General features: G+C 42.8%; 1 protein-coding gene across 5 annotated transcripts in view; it reads left to right on the top strand.

Moving 5' to 3' along the window:
- Positions 1 to 2475: 2475 nt before the first annotated feature.
- Positions 2476 to 12847, top strand: part of ZRANB1 (zinc finger RANBP2-type containing 1) — a 45501-nt gene continuing 35129 nt past the window's right edge. For 2 of the 5 annotated variants that reach the window (XR_005106290.1, XM_037401064.1), the window contains exon 1: positions 2477 to 2751. The gene's annotated coding sequence lies outside the window, so the exon portion shown is untranslated. Of the gene's footprint in view, positions 2752 to 3826; positions 3942 to 12847 lie in introns of all 5 variants that reach the window. The other 3 variants (XM_037401065.1, XM_037401067.1, XR_005106291.1) reach the window with 3 other exon arrangements.

Raw genomic sequence — 12847 nt, 5'->3', positions numbered from 1 at the left:
TGAACTGCTGAAAGGTCATTCCTATTGTATTTTATTGTTTAAGTCTAGAACAAATGGCAAACCCCTGCAAGGTAAACCTGGTGGGAGATGACAGCAGTTTTCTGAGAGAAAGCCAAAGACATGGCCTTAGGAATAATGTTGCCAACATCAAAAATGCCCAGTAATTTGGAGATGCTGCCAGGATTCACTTTTGAAACTAACAGCTCTGGTGACTATTTTCAAATTCAATTTTCCCTTATGTGTTCACCTTCATACACGATACAGGTACCGGTTTCATTACTTGTAATGCTTCAGTTCTGCAGAACAACTGTGCAGATATGAAAATACCTTCTCTCTAGAATTCTTCAAAATGTTTTTTTCAGTTGGTCATACTGTTTTTCTTACCTATGCAACAAAAGTCTTTGAAATTATAGGAATCTCGCTTCATTAAAGTTCTGTTCTGAGTTGTGAAATTATATTAAATGTTCCTAATGTGCTGCAGTGCACTGTGTTTTGCTTCAAATATGTTCCTGTGATCACCAAATGGTTTTCTGACAGGTTTAGGAAATATTCTGGAAAAATTTGAAGTGATACTTCCCTCCAAATTATATATTCATTGTGTTTTCCTATCTTTTAATGCAGTCTAATCTGGAACATTTATTTCTGGGAATTCCCCATTGTTGTACAGCTGTGGCAGCATTTAGGATTTACCCCACTACTTGTTCGCTTCCATGACAGCTCTTCCATCATCTTGCCTAGCTGCCAAGAGCAAGGGCAACGTTTTCTGTGTTATTTCTAAGCACAGAGATGGCACAATTCCTTAAGATAAGGACTTCTACATGACTTATCCAAGTTCATCTGGATCTTATATGTGGGTGTGTGAAAGAAAATAGAGTTGTCCCCATCTTTTCTATAGCTAAATATATGTAATTGTTGGTATGTTTCCCAAAAGGCAGACTGGGGCCCATCTTGTTCAGTGGAGTCTGAAAGAGAATTTAGTAAATAACTAGTCTGGGAAAGACAAATCACATTACCCTCCCCTCCAACAGTTTTTCATGTTTGTAGAGAACTAATCTAATTGCAAATGGAGACAAATTTCTATTTCAGTCTCCATAAGCAATTACATTGTACTTGTCCTGACCTTAGCTCTAGTTGTTTGCTGGACAAACAGATTTTCTCTAGTGCAAGGCATCACTGCTCTGCTTGAACATCTCGGGTGCTTTTTTTTTTATGCCGACCGAACAAGACAGGGTGGATGCAGCTGGTCAGAAGGGGATGAGTTTCCCAATGCAACACCTAGCCCAAGGCATTAGCTAACAGAGTCCCCTCTATCACCCTCAGAACAGGGAATGAAACCACAGAAAAGTACTAGAACATCTCAGAAAGCCTGAAATAAAAAGTAGGAACTGTGATGGAACAAAAAAAGTCAGGTATCAAATTATACCTATTAGGGAAAAGTGAGGATGTGGGCAAATACACTTTTTCTGTCAGTGAGCCTGCAAGAGCAGCTTAAGGAAGATGCAGACTCACAATTTTTGAGTTGAAGACAAAGAAAAGATATGACTGTTTAGTTATCACGAGGCCTGAACCCAAGGGCTGGCAGAGCCGTTGCTACTGGCCTTGTCGCCTGAGAAGAGGAATGGGCTTTGCACTGCATGACTGCTACGGAACAGTCCTTCGGGCCAGGGTGAACTTCCTGAACCCCAACCCCACACACTCACCATGCCGAGTTAGGAATGGCTGGAATCAACATGTGGAGAAAATCTCGAGTTTATTTCTTACCAGTGTTCAGGGAATATTTTGCAGTGAAGAATTTAAGGAATTAACGGGAATCTACCAAGGCTGGGGGTTGTATAGCCTGAGTGTGAGACAATCCATTGCCATTTTCTCTTTATTTATTCCGTGCAGGAGATGCTTCCCGTCAGGATGCTGGAAGGATGTGTTGCCACACAAGTGGTATTTTCGATGGCTGCTGCCTGACCACATGCCATCGCAAGGGGGTTTTCATGAGGGATTATTTCCATAGGAAATTCTTATGCCGATACACCACCGTCAAGCCAAGCGGCCGGTCTTGTTTCCACCTCTAATGCGTTCCTTACCCCCGACGCTGTTGACCGAGGCGGACCCAGGTTTGCCTCAGGGAGGGCCCCGGCAGGGCCGAGCGCCAGCCCCAACGGGGAGGCCGCTGGGGGCCGGGTGGCCCCGAGGGGACCGACCGGGCGATGCGTGAGGGAGACGCCGCAGGGCGGCCGCCGGAGCCCGTGGGCGGTGCCGGGAGAGGGCCCGCGGGCGGCGGGGCCGGCACGGAGCGCGCTGCGCGGGGCGGCCGGCGGGGCAAGGCCCAGCGCCCCCGCAGCGAGGCGCCCCAGCGGCAGGGATGACATCACCCGTTCTTCCCAAAGAGGCGCAAGCTGATTGGCGGAGGGGAGCGAGCAGGCTCCACCAATGGGCGCCGGGCAGGCTGGCAGGCCGGGCTGACGTGCGGGCTCCTGGCCGTATGGGGGTTTATTTTGCTTTGGGCCGCTCCAGCCGCCGCCATTAGAGGAGCCCGGGGAGCGGGGCGAGTGGCTCCCCCCGCCGCGCCGAGTGGGAACGCCCGCGGCCGCGGCAGCCCGCCGCGTTGGGAGAGACCATGTCCTGAGCGGGGAGAGGACGCCGCAGCCAGCGGGCCGGGGGGGGGGGGGGGGGTCGGCGGCGGCGGCGGCGGCGCGGGGTGCAGGCGGTTTGCAGCGGCGAGCGTGTGCCCGAGGGACGGCTCCCGGCGGCGGCGAGGTAAAGCCCCTCTCCCTTACTCGGGCAGCGCTGGGGGAGGACGGGGCACTGGGGGGAACAGCTGGCAGCCCCCCCGCGGGGGAAGGGGGGGGGGGGCTGGCGGCGGGGGCGAACCGAGCCCGCCCGCGGCGGCTCCCCGGCCGGTGACCCGCCGGGATTCGGCCGCCGCCGGCGGAGCGGGAGCGGGGGCGGCCCGGCCGAGGGGCCGTGTGGGGAGTCGCCTCCTCCGTGGCCCCGTGACCGGCCCTGCCCCGCTGGGGTCACCGTCCCGCGTGGAAGGGGGCTCCGCTCGGGCAGCGGGCTGCGGCGTGCCGCCCTCCGCCCGGCGAGGCGGCGTTCGGCCGGCCGTGCCCCGGCGGCTGGAGCCTCGCTACAAAGGCAGGAAACTCTGATTTCTGTCCTGTGGCGGCTTCTCCCGGCGCTGGGCTGCGGTACCTCGGTCTGCTGGGGCGAGATCCTGCCCCTGCTGCCTCCCACTTCTTCCCTCCCTCCTCTTTTTTTTTTTTTTTTTTTCCCTTTGGAGCTGCCTGGTTGGGTCTGTGTGCCCGATAGGATGGGTGATGGGAGCTGCTGGCTTGTGCCTGTGAATTTTGGGTTAGCACAACTTCCATCATGCTGCCCCTCGTACGACACCGCGTATCGTCGGTGCTTTATCAGGAACGGAGCGCGCCGTGGGAGGTATCTCAAAGCCGAGCTCGCTGTTGGGAGCCGGAGGTTAAAAATGATGAGAAAAGTTTCTATGAACGAGTGAGGCAAACCCCTTCCCAGCTTTCTGGCTCTGCCTTCGCAGTCCCACGCTGCGGCAGCTGGCTGCCAGGGGAAGGTAAACTTCTCGGCGAGGTCAGAGTGCCCGCCAGTGCCGGGGTCCCCCCGCTCCCGGCGCCCCGCAGCACCCAGCCGCTCTCCCGGCAGCAGCGGGGTGGGAGAGGTGATGGGAGACGATTCATCTGGGTCTCTGTAGACACAGCGCAGCCGCTGAGAACTTCTTGTTGCCACGGTGACTTTCAGTGATAATAATGACAACTTTTTCTAGAATTCTTGGGAGCCGGTGTAGTACACAAATGTTGTTTGACAGGCTTTGTGCTGTGCTTGAACAGTCTCTGCTCACTAGCAACCTGCTGTGTCATAAGTGGTGAAGCTGGCATGTGAGTTTAACACGTTGATACATTTGTTGATGCACAGATTGAAAGGTGAGATGTCTTCTGTCTATTAAGTTCCTCCTTTTTCTAATACGTGCTGTGTTAAAGCTCATTCTGGTGTGAGAAGAGCCTTGTAAGAGTAGTTCAGGAGATATTTGTTGCACTGAAGTTTTGCTCTCCCTTCTGCTTATTTAGCATTTGGTCTTCGGGGACTGTAGGAAAGATTTGTGAATCCTTTTTGGTTGGTTTTCCCCCCCTCCCTCTCCTTTTCCAGTGGTTACTCAGAGGTGGGGAAGCAGGTAAGCAGCAGGAGGTGTTCTGGAACTCTTTCATTTGCCTCCTTCCGAAGGCTGAGTTGAATTGGTGTCTCAGCATGCGGAGTCTAGCATGTCATATGTAAAAGATCACTTTTGATTTAATTCTGTCACAGCATTAAAAGAGAATAATGCTTTTGGATGTGTTGCATTTTGTAGGATTTGTGAAACTAATTACGTGGTGTAACTCTGGAAGAAAAAAAGAAATTGTTACCTTTACTTCTCTTATGCTGCCTAAGTGAGGACTGGCATATGGGGATGACCAATGAGGCCATGATCTGTTATTGTAGAGTTGTATCCATTAGCATTTTCTCAGAAGTATAATTAAAAATACTAATTTAATTGGAATGCTCAGTGGCGTAAAACATCAATGGGATTCATCACAGAGGCATGACTTAAATGGGAGACTAGTTAAAATGCAAAATTGGTCAGGGCAACATTTTCAGTCCTATTTAACCTTGTGTACAGCCTGTTTGGCCTTGTGTATTGCCATGCTAATTGTACATCACGCGATACGTAAATTCCTTGGGGATGGGAAATCCCATCCGTCTTTGGTGTTCTTTGCAAGATGGATCTGTAAATAAGTCGGAAGTGTAAGTAGAAAATACTTTACTGATTGTAAGGGAGTTTATTTTTAATACAGTCAATCAAATAATCAGATGTACTCTTAGGCACTTTAACGTGAGATTTACAGGCTCCTTCATGTGGTATTAACTTAGGTGTTGGAGTTTCTCTTTCCAGCTTCCCTTTGCCATACCGGTTTTGCACTGGGTCAAGATTGTACAGAACTTCAGGTCAATATGCTCTTTATTGTGATATACCATCTACCAATCACAGCAAAGCATTTAAACTGCTACTGCCAGTTCTGTTAGCAATCTCATGCCCCTTCTTCCCCCCTAAGTTTGAAGACTTGGTTATTTTGAGCTGTTCAGAATTTATGTCAACAAGTAATCCTCATTTTAACTGCATGAATTATGTTCCACAGTCTTCTGGTACTAAAATGGAACTAAACTTTAGTTTGGCAGCTGAAAATGGCTGGCTTAGCTGTGACAGAGTTCTTAGTTTTTTATTTTTTTTTAAGTAGTACTGCATATGAAGAGGGGAATGAGGCAGAGTTGAAAGAATTTTTTTCAACACAGCTGATGAAGAGCTTACTGCTTCACTTGTCAAATGGCATAGCTTGGTAAAATCAGTTAAATCACAGATAATTATAACTTTGTAATGTCAGTTGAATGGAATTTGTTATACCTTAAAAAGAAAACTTCTATCTTCTAATTAAGATCTCAAACATTAGGAATTCAGACGCTTTCCTGGTACTTACTCTTTTTCATAGCACTTCTTGCATAGCTGATATTGCTTTAATTTGCACAGGATTGGATTGATTTTGTGGCTGTGTGTGATTTTGCAGCATCAGTTGCTGAAGCGCAACTTCTCATATGTATGTAAATTGTTTTGGAACTTTCTTGAAATACAAGATTAATGATAGGACTGTTACCTTTTTGGTGTCCTACAGTTAACATACATTAAGAGAACTTTTGTCAATTCTAAGAACTCGTTCTAATAATACAGGTGATTTTGTGTTTCCTTCTTTTGTGGCATGGGCAGGTTTTCAGAAGCTCTGCAGTTGAACTGTAGTTGTATCCACCTAGCATTTTTTAAAACACCTTTTTTTCTGTGCTGCTGTCCCATTTATGCAAAACCTCATTTTGCTGAAGACCAGGAGAGGTGTTGGAGAGGGTGGAGCATAGAATGAGTGCAGTGACATTTGAAGAAGGAGCTGTCAAGAGGGGGCTGATATGGAGACCTTGGTTCAAGAAGGAAGACGAAATGGTAGTTTGTTGTGGGTTTTTTGTTTGTTGGTTTGTTGTTTTTTTTTTTTTTTTTAGGAGGCACATGGGAGGGTAATATGTTGGAAATAGCATAGTTACTGGTATGTACAGAGCATCTTGCCTGTGAAGCAGTCATGTTTGCAGCCCTTTTGCATCTTCTGCTGTACAGCAGGCATAATTAAGTTGGCATTTTTCCCTTCAGTTATTTGAGTTTATCGTGATATGATCTGTTCTGCTAATAATAATGCAGTAGTATTTTTTTTTTCTTTCCCCAGTAAGGTGGATTTTTTTTTTTTTTGCTAAGAATGGCTGCTAATTTTGCTTGTATTCACATGTGCATTTTAAATTAAGGAAAATACTCCTAAAACAGATGCTGGAGAAGGCACAGAATTTACATCTGTCTTTAAAGGTTGAGTTCAGACTTGATCTGAAAATACTTGAAGTAATGAGAGCTAGGTACAAAATGAATACCAGGTGTGCAACCTGCTGTCCAGGGGATGGGGGTCTGAAAGTATGGACCTGTGTCTGTTTTGGTAAGTGTCAGTAGGGCTTCTTTCTGAAACTATCACCTGTGAGCAAGGAGGCAACGGTTTTGTGTGTGTGTGTTTTTGGGTTTGGTTTTTTTTTTTTTTTTCTTCTCCTTACTCCCACCTTGCCAGAAGCCAATTGTGGTGATGTTTTATTTGGGTTATGTTTGCCATTATTATTGTAAACAAATGTTATGGTTTAAAAATCCTCCATGTGATTCTTTGACTTTGATTTCATTTAGCATCTAGTCTTGAGTAGCTGTTTTTAATGAAACAGAAAAAGTCAGAGTTGGCGGGGAGTTTACAGATGTTAAGAAAATTTTTCTAAGTTACATTGGAGTTTTGCTATCTTCCAGAGATAGTCAGGAGTTAGTTTTCTTGAGTTAAAGAAGATTGTCAGAACCATGGTTTATGTGACACTGGAAAGAAAAATAAACTTGAGTGATCAGTTTTGTTTCCAGTAGATGAGAACTATTGTGATCAAGTAATATTTTATGTAATCTATGATCAAGTGGCTTTGAAGTTGCACACACTTTTGTAGGTCTATTCATTTGATAACCGTGCGACTCGGTGCATTGATTAGCTGGGAAGAAAAATGACTGTCATAGACTTCATAATGTGGATAATTCTAGCAAAAAACAGGAAATTTGCTTTGTGAAGGTGATTGTGGGTTTAGGAGAGAATCCTGTTTATTGTGGTTGTAAAGACTGTAAGTGCATTGTGTAAGTGTTGATTTGTACTTCTTTCAGGCTGATGGGCTTGAAAGTATTTCTTCTGTCTCCATTCATCTTCCCAGTATCTAAGCAGGGATTCAGTAGAGACAGCTGGCATGTTTATTAGTTGCTGCTATCTGAATACTCCCCTGAAACAGCTTCAATCTCCAGGTCTCAGTCTTAAATCTTCTGCAGCTACAGGAAGTGTTGAATATATACTTGTTTTCATGCTAGGCCTTTATTTTTTTTCTCTTTTTTTTCCATTTTTTTAGTTCATGCTACCATGGTAAGTCAGGAGTACTTTGTACTAGGTGTCTTAACAATATCTGATCATCATGTTGTCATTTATGCAATCTGTCGGATGAGCCTGTGGATTTAGGTTTTGGTTGTAAAGGCTTCCCTTTACTGTGTGCTTGTTCAGAAGCTAATTTTTATCTTGCTGAAGGGTTGCGGTGGTCTGCTGAGCTACGTACATCAGTTTTGTTCTCTGCATTACTGTTTAGCTTGGCGGAGATAAAAATAATTGTCACCTCATGGCTTTTAAATGGTTTATTTCAAGAAGGTTGTTCAGCGTTGTCTCTAGGAGTAAGTTACTCCCCACCCCTCAAAAGCAGAAGGTTTACTGTTTAGAGCTGTTACCCTGAGATGCTAAAAAGTTTCAGAGTACATTGTGGTGAATAACTTGGGGGTTGCTGGATAGTTATGAGCAAAATGCAGGTTACTAATCATAAGGCTAAAAAAATAATTATGTCTTTCCCCCCCCCTCCCTAAAACTGATACCACTCCTTCTCTAGGAGGAGTTTGAATTTCTTTTTCTTGTGGTATTGGTTACTAGTTCTTTGCACTATGTGAAGCAGTGACACACAGAGTAGTGGTTTTTATGTGTGCTGTGATAGTAGCACTTTGGCTTCTCTTTTTACCATCCCTCCCCTTTTTCAGTATTTTGCTATTTACCCAGTATTTAAGAAGAGCTGGCTAATAGTGTAGCTTGTATGGTTTACTAGAACTAGTCTTAAATATAGCCCAATTGCACATGTGTATACCGACGTCAGTCCTTAACTGTATCTGCAAGTGGTTTGCCATTAATTAGGAGGAAACTACACAACAGTTGATGTTGAGTGTGTGTTTCCTTGTTTCATTTGGAGGCAGGTGGTTTTTCTCCACCAAATGGTGACTATGTCTGCATGTAGCCATGATCTAATTTATGATCAGCCAGTACTGAGGAGGTCCAGAGGATAATTAGTGGAACTGAATGTCAAATGTACAAGCCTTAATATAATGTTCCTTGGTTGTTGGACAGGTTTAAGTGTTTTCAAGTTTGATGTGTGACTCCACAGTGTGTTTTTAGTCAGAGCATGACATCTGGTTTTCCTCATCTTGTGTGAGGATGGCTGAGATCTAAACAAAACTGAGTCACGTGTTTTAGGCATATAGTCTAAACACAGATAAACTGTATTTTTGTATTTGATCTTGCTTCTAATAAAGAATGCCCTTGTTCAACTTCTGTACTTTGTCCAATGCACATGTCTTAAAAATGAAGTTTTAACAATTCTGTTGTGTTTTATTACATATGTTGCTGTATTGTACATCTTGAGTCAGTATTTATCTGTTGCTGACTGTTCATGATGATCACATTCATTAAATGTTGCTGGCTGTATTTATGTGAATATTTCATCAGAGCTCATTATTTTGAGTCACTTTGCTTGTTTTTTTGATTAGGGTTGTGTGGGAGATGCTGTGTATTATGTAACTGTTGATCTGCTTACTCTCGTTTTACCAAATGGTATTGATTTCTAAGTAAGTGGTTGTATTTGGTCCATCCTAATGTGTAGTAACATCTCATTAAGTAGTTGCTCACTTTCAATTGAGTTTAAAACAAAACAAAACCAACCAAAAAAACCTGAAAAATGTAACTCTCTCCTGAAATAAGAAAGAGGACTGAACTGCAAGCTGCTACAGCAGTTAAAGTTTTCCTTGCTTTTAGTCACAAATTTAATAGAGCTATATGTAGTTTGACCCAGAGGAGTGAGTAGCAAATAGAATGGAAACTTGCACTTTGCAAGTTACGCAGCAGGATTAACTGTAGTGGTTAAGAGCACAAAAATGCTTCAAGGGATAAACATCAAAATAAAAAAAGACAGCAGAAAGAGTGAATGCTGAATATTGTCAAATACCTGTTAATTCTGTGATGAGTTTTCAGCTTTTGTGCAAGAGTCTGTATAGTTAGGTCTACACCCTAACCTGAAGTTCACAGTCAGATCTTGTATTTCAGATGTCTCCTGGGATCTGTAACCTCCAAAACGTTTGACTACTTACTGCATAGAATGTTTGCAAAATTAGCTATCCTTTTGCATTAAAACTGCATATAAATTCTCTTGCTTACGAAAAGTCAGGCTTTAGGGTTTATTTGAAGTGATAGCAGTTGGGCTGGAAGTGTGAATGGAATATTGAAAAGAAAGTTGAACCAAAACCAGCATCATTTTTCTGAATATCATAAGTACCTAACGCAGTAGACTTAGGGCGCTTTGAAATGAGATGCGTATCCATAAATCAAAATTAAAACAATTTTTTATTAATTATATATAAACAAAGCCTGTCAGAATTCACCCAATGAACATACTTCTGAATGTTTTCGAAAGTTTCTACTTTGTCAGAATTACTTTGGTTAAGGGAACTGCATTTCTTGCAGCGTTGTTTCTTTGTGAAAGATCAAGTCTTCTGGATTTTTAACTAATTGCCCACTTGCAACTTGTCATACACTCTTACGTGTAACAAAGGTCACACCTACAAATCTGCAGTGCAGAGTATTTGTTGACAGCCCAGACTATCAAAATTGAAGAAAAATGTTAAAACTCATTTAACGTACTAGATTGTAAATAGTTACTCAGTTATGAGCAAAATATTTTCAGTTTTTCTTTTCTCGTGCACTGTTAATGTTACAGTTTATAGATTGTGTTGTGATTTACATAGCAATGATTTGGTCTTCAGAACTGAGATATGTGTCAATCTTAATGACGCCTGTCTTAAGACAGCAACATTCTCCCTGTTATCCATGTTATTGGGAGCAAAGGAGGAACTCTACTACTCGGAGGAGAGCAAAGGTGATACTTCGTGTTTTGAGAGCAGTGCTCTTACTGGGATAAGACTGGGAAGGATAATGTGGTTTGACAAGAGCCTCTGTCTTCCAGCATGGTTCTTGCTTTTTATCTGTATTTTATCAGAAAGGGCTTTTTTCTGCGTTCTGTGATGATCGCAGCAGTGAGAGGCCAGTTCCTGCTGTCTGCACTGCAAATAGCTGGCTGGTGTTCTGTAAAGAAAGAAAAATTTTGTAAGCAAAAACCCCCACCTTGTAGAGCAGCTTGCAGAAAACTATTTCGGTGCTCTCTTCCTGAGATGACAGAGTATTTTCTCCTTTCTGCTGATCTGTTTGGGACAGTGTCCTTTCATTTCTAAAGAACTGTCCTAACAATCAAAGCAGCTATGCTTACTTGTTAAATTCCTTGCTTCAATGTATTCAGGCTAATAAAGAGAATGCTTCTACATTTGTGACTTTGCAGTAATCTTTCCATTCTTTATTATAATACATAATTATTGCCCTTAATGCAGAGTTTCCAGATTCAGCACTGATTTGATTTGGTTGTCTCATTGACAAGGTCAGTGTTCTTAATTTTTTTAAAAACTAATATGCAGAGATGACAATGCAACTTGTTGTTGGTTCCTTTCTAACTATAGAAGCTTAGGTTCGAGTTTTATGCTTTTAATATAATGATCTGTTGCAGTTTATGCTGAATTCTTGAGAAAGCAGTCATGCAAGAACAGAATAGCTAGCTGAAGGTGGAGTAAGCAAGTATAGTACGTTAAAAGAAGAAAGCGTTAGTAAAATTCCACCCTAAATTACTGGGTGAGGCAGATTTAGGTGAAAATTGATTCTTCATACTTGGCAATAAATTTCAACTAGATTATTTAAAAATGTCAGTTGTTTTTGTTGAAGTGTATAGACAGTGTGATACTTCACAAGGATTCTTGGACCCAGATAACAAAAGTGAATTTGAGCCAGTTAAATAACCATGTCTTTTATGTAGCAAATCACTGGGGAGGTTTTCAGAGAGTTTACAGCTTTGAAAGAAACAAACTGGCCTTTTTTATTTAAGCTTGTGTACAGCTATGTTATTTTCTAGACCTTCCTACTGGCTGTATTAAAAAAATTTGCAAAATTTTTGTTTGAGCCCCTTGGTGCAGTTTATGTGAGATTTAGAAAGACACTGTGGTCAGGGTCAGCAAGAGCGGCAGTGTTTATAAATGTATTTGGAAACAGTGAAATCAATCCATTGCTTTGTTTCTGACTTTGAACAGTTGACTCGAATTCATCTTAGGCATCTCTTAAAAACATTCTGCAGTTCTATAAAACAAAACCAGCTGTAACTACCTGAATTCAGACTAGTGCATATTTTATCGTAACCATTTAAGGTGATCATCCAGATGTGTGTTTTTAACAGGTTCTCTTCTTACAGCTTTAATTAGAAAGTTTATTTGTGTATAAATGAACTTCAGTTTTCTAAGAAGCATGGTAATTTTTTTATGGGTACTTGGAAGAGAACTTGAGGTGGTGGTGTACAAAGGGGAGCAAGTACTTCTGCAAGTACGTCAGACTATCTAGGGTTAATCATAGGCAGTTTTTCTTAAAGCTGTTTGCCCATCCTGTGTGTATATAAACTCCACAGCAATGTTATCCAGCTGTTAGTGAGCAATTACAGCTGTTAGACTGAGACCCGTTATTGGTAGGTGTACATTTAAAAACACCATGTTTCATCGTACATAAGGAATACAGTCAGTGAAAGTGCTGCTGTTTGATCTTTTGCTTTGACTCGCAGTCCTGTTCCTCTGCGCTCCTTTTTGTGGTCGGGTGTGTGAGAGGTGTTACCGCTGCACTGCTGAGCTGCTGCGGTGACAGATTCTGCCTTTGGTTATAGGGTCCTCTCTTTCAGAACAAGATGCTGCCGCTTATTTTGTTCCTCCGAAAAGTTGCTTCAGTGTTTCAAAATAAAAATAAATAAACCAGCCTGCTTTTCTTTCTGGAGCAGCCTGAGAGAGGCAGCTAGGTCAGGGGGAAGAAGGGTGGATTTCTTCTGCCTTGCAGGTCTTGCTTGAAGGCTTACGTTGATACCTAAGCTCTCTTTTCCGTGCAAATGCAGAAGCAGTTAGATTTGTTTGAAAATCCGTACATGTGAGCAAAATGAGTTAAGGTGGGAACACTGATTCGGTCAGTGTGATTACACGAGGTTTCTGCCAGCACAGATGCCAGCACCAGCCCAGCAAAAAATCCATAGTGTAGACTGGTTTAAATCGGTGTCCCCTGTTCACGGGGAAGGGTTTGATTGTTTAATGAAACAGAGCTCAAAAATACCTTTTGGACACTGAATAACTAAATTGAGAGGAGTATAATATAACCTGTCATAATAATGTTATTTAAGGACTTCCCAACTGGGAAGAAACTGATGTTTCTTCCTGATTTCTCTGTGCCATTTTGCGTTTTCCCATGCACCTAAAAAGAAGACTATTCTTAAAAGCTGAAAC

Source organism: Falco rusticolus, chromosome 9 (assembly GCF_015220075.1).
Source record: "Falco rusticolus isolate bFalRus1 chromosome 9, bFalRus1.pri, whole genome shotgun sequence".
In the NCBI taxonomy this organism is placed as follows: domain Eukaryota; kingdom Metazoa; phylum Chordata; class Aves; order Falconiformes; family Falconidae; genus Falco; species Falco rusticolus.
This window is presented reverse-complemented; position numbering and strand designations above follow the sequence as displayed.